This window comes from Notolepis coatsorum, assembly GCF_963971535.1.
Source record: "Notolepis coatsorum genome assembly, chromosome: 5".
Taxonomy (NCBI): domain Eukaryota; kingdom Metazoa; phylum Chordata; class Actinopteri; order Aulopiformes; family Paralepididae; genus Notolepis; species Notolepis coatsorum.
The window spans coordinates 140850036-140854502 of NC_140169.1; positions in this window are offsets into that span (position 1 = coordinate 140850036).

A 4467-nucleotide genomic window follows, 5' to 3' on the forward strand; every position below is an offset into this window, starting at 1 on the left:
GGGAAATTGGCTTATCGTCTTACACAATGAATGGAAGCGGACATGGTCGGTTAGCCAAGGCATTGTCCAACTAACACCTCTGCCGAAGGCTAACCGGCACTGTCCGCCTCCATTCATTGTGCTAAGCTAGGCTAACGTGCAGCCAGATAGCTTTCTACTGAACACAGAGAGGAAACTGGTAGCTATCTTCTTGTTTCTCTCTCTGGAGAAGACGGTAAGCTAATTTCCCAAAATGTTGGCGTGTTCCTTTAAAAGATCAGATCAGAAAAATCTGATTTTTGCCTGGAGTCTGAATGTAGCCTTTAGAGATAAGGGTCTACATTGGCTTTGCCTAGTAGCATAATAATACTCCAACAACCTGCTCTTATAAATATACTGTTTCTTTATCCCACAGAGAAATATTCTTCGAGCAAGTCTGCTCTCATTCATATCTACCAGCCTATTTCACAATGCAAACACTCCACTCTGCAGGGTTCTGTCCCCAAAGGAAATATCTTACTGCCTTGTTTTGAATCATATTGCAAACAGGGTATATGATCCCAGACAGCAGCATAATACAACGCTGGGCATATATATATGTATATATTTTATATATGGATTGTACTTTATTGTCATTATATTGCATACAACGAGATTTGGGACTCAAACTTAAGGTGCAGTAATAAAATCACACAAGTAATAAAAGAGAAACATAAAATACTATACAGAAACATTATACTATACAAGAAAATAACAATATACAAAATAACAATACACAGATTCAGATTCAGAGTTTTTATTTGCCACATGGAATCATACAATCAGAGTTTCTTCATTACACAATCATAAATATCATTCCATGGACAAAAGGAGCAGGAAGAAGAATAAATCTGTTACCTGCCCCTTATTCCTAAACTAAAGAAGTATTTTCTTAATGGTCGGCGTACAACCTAATTTATACAAATAATAATGTATACCATTATACAAGAAACTCACAATTCACAGTTAAACAAGGAAAAAATTAAATAATAATAATAATAATAATAATAATAATAATAATAATAATAATAATAATAATAATAATAATAATAATAATAATAATAATAATAATAATAATAATAATAATAATAATAATAATAATAATAATAATAATAATAATAATAATAATAATAATAATAATAATAATAATAAAGAATAAAGAATAAAATAACAATACACAAATAACAATCACAGTGTCAGACGGTAGTGGGTGGGTATTGCACTGTGGTCTGTGGATATTGCACTTTGAGGGGTAGGATGTTGCACAGTGTGGGAGGATTATTAGAGCATGTAATGTTTTTTTTGCTCTGTTGAGGCAGCGGGAGTTGTGCAAGTCCTTCAGGGAGCGGAGGGGGCAGCCGATGATTATCTCTGCCGAGTTTATGACCCTCTGAATATACAAGCTTGATACAGTTCGGTATGAGGTAAGAAAACCCAACTCTTTACCAATGACTCCTAGTAAGGGGCGACAGTGGCTCAGAAGGTAGAGCCGTCGTCTGGTAATCGGAAGGTTCCCGGTTAGATTGCGGCTCCTCCCGGGCAGCGTGTCGGAGTGTCCTTGAGTGAATGGGTGAACGTCTGAGTGAATGGGTGAACGTCTGAGTGAATGGCTGAACGTCTGAGTGAATGGGTGAACGTCTGAGTGAATGGGTGAACGTCTGAGTGAATGGGTGAACGTCTGAGTGAATGGGTGAACGTCTGAGTGAGTGGGTGAACGTCTGAGTGAATGGGTGAACGTCTGAGTGAATGGGTGAACGTCTGAGTGAATGGGTGAACGTCTGAGTGAATGGGTGAACATGAGGCACAAGTTGTAAAGCGCTTTGGATAAAAGCACTATAAAGGAAAAGATGTAACCCCATTTACCATGTTAGTACTGTATACTATTCATAGACACAAGCCACCGAGCATGTAGGGCTGTACCGAATAGTTCGAAGCTTCGTTCATAATGTTGACATTCGAATTTTCTTTTTTTATATATATACTTTTTTTTATGTGTCTATAATCATTCATTCAAACCCAATGGGGTTTTTCTTCACAGTTGCAGATAAAGATTAGGCTACACTAATATTATAGTATTATACTATTATAGTATATGACTCGTCATAATTTTTTTTTAATAAAACATTTATCATAAATGATGTAGCTTGTAGCCTATCTGCATCCGCTTGACACTCGGCGCTCCATCAAGACGTCACCATCACTTTCGTACCAACCGTGCCCTTATTGGATTATTTATGTTGACGAAACTGATGAGTTATATTCATCAAAGAAAGTAGATTTAATAAAAAAAAAAGGAAAAAAAGGTAATCAGATGAATCACTTTATTCAAATTGAGGATTTAGTTTGAGGATATAAAAAAATTCAAACTACATTTTTTTCTGGATTACGTCATAAAATATGACAGACATTCGAAGCTTCGTGCGAATACTTCAATAGAAGCTTCGAATGTTAAAAAATTACATTCGGTACAGCCCTACGAGCAAGACAATAAAACAAGAAGAACCGCCTCGCCCCCGTGTGGGGGGGGGGGGGATTACTTCCATCACCTCAGCACTTCTGTCTGGACCTGTAATTAAAATCTCTTCCAACTCGGGTCTGATATCGCTGCTAACCTGGCTGTCAGATGATGATGATGCGCCCGCTGAGAGCGCCGCTAAATAATTCATCTGTGAAATTAACCGTGAACCTAGAGGGGGGAAAAAAGAAATGCACTCTCGCTAATGAGGTTTTTTTCTAAACACTCTAAGGTCATGGAGTGGACGGCGTTAACATTCCAGCAGCAGTCTTAATGGAGGAGGAGGAGCCTGGCGGCCCCTCCAGGATGTGCGTTGAACTTCGGCCGCAGGCTTTATTATGAGTTTGCTACGTTTCGCCCCCCGTGGGTTCGAGGCCCCGGGGGTGGGCCGTTAACATTCACCGTATATCGGTTCGGCGTTTCATTTCGGGCCCACGTCTACATGCCCCAGCCCCCCCCCCCCCCGAGACCCAACAGACCCTCCTCTCACGCCCGGTCGTCAACCTCCCTACGGCAGCTAAGCCCGACGTCGCTTATTCCTGGGTTAGTTAGTGAGTGAAGGAGTTAAAGACCATATTAAAATGCACATGTGCCCAGGGCAGCCTAGAGTCTAACAGTAGGGTATAACAGTAATTCAGGTTAAACACATGAGGAGATGATTCACTGGCATACGCTGAGCAGAGGAGTGGGAGTCGGTGAATACTAGGCTATAGTAGCCACGTCTCGTTTTAATGCCTTCTACTAGCCTTCTACACACAACAACTGACCAAGCAGATTACTCTGTTTTCATTGCTGAAGTATGACTTGGCTGCAACCTCACACGTACAAGAGTTGTTCAGATGTATTCTCTCTCTCTCTCTCTCTGCTCCAGGTACAAGAGTTGTTCAGATGTATTCTCTCTCTCTCTCTCTCTCTCTGCTCCAGGTGGATGTGCTGAAAGCAGACATGGAGAGCGCGGAGTGGAAGATCCTGGAGAACCTGCTCCTCGAAGGGGTTCTGGACTCGGTGGGTCAGCTGCTCCTGGAACTCCACCTCCACTGGGCCGGCTTCGAGGTGGGCGGGGACGACCCGACGGTGGTGCGCTATTGGTTCAGCCTGCTCAAGGAGCTGGAGCGCGCCAACTTCCGCCTCTTCCGCTCCCACAGCGACCCGGCCAAGCCCCGCCTCTTCCTGCACAAGAACGTCCTCGACGCCAGCAGTGTCTACACCTTAGGCTGGGTCAACACACAGTGGAAGCCCTGAGGGACGGCGGGTGGACCAGACCACAGGTGTTTGTCGACACTAACCAATGAGAACAGAGGGGTACCGTTTGTAATGCATGATGGGAAATTAAGTTGGAACCGTCATCGTCGTGAGGCAACGGCCTTGGATGGGAGTTTGTGATTCTCTGCAACACGGGGGAAGAGTTGACTCGCACATTCCTCTCCCCCCCGAGAGCTCGCACGCCCCTCTCTGGTCGTTCAACAGCACTGTCCTGTCCGGCTCAACCACCCCCCCCCCCCCCCCCCCCACTCGACCTCTGAGCCCGCGGTAACCTCCAGCATGTCGCGGGCCAGAGTAATTGCCTCCTGAGGGTCTCTGCGCACTACTTCAAAGTGCGCCGCGCTGTCGGCTGGAGGTCAGTCCGTGGGCCGCAGTCATCCCTGTCATCGTGGCCTCATCTGGTCCTTTTGGCCCAGAGCCAGTCGCCACGGAGATGAGACAACCCATCCACCCCCCCCCCCCACCCCCCCCTCGGCTGGAATGAGTGGAGATTATGCTACTCAACACAGATAGACGATACGCCCCCCACCAACCACCCGCGCCTCCAAACTAATTCTGCCCCATGTGTTCGTCCAGAGGGGAAAGAGCAGATGTGTGGCTGATGTAGGAGTCCGTCTACAAGCGCGGGGGGGGGGGGGGCACCTCGGGTGGAGAACAGGAGGGTGGAGGTA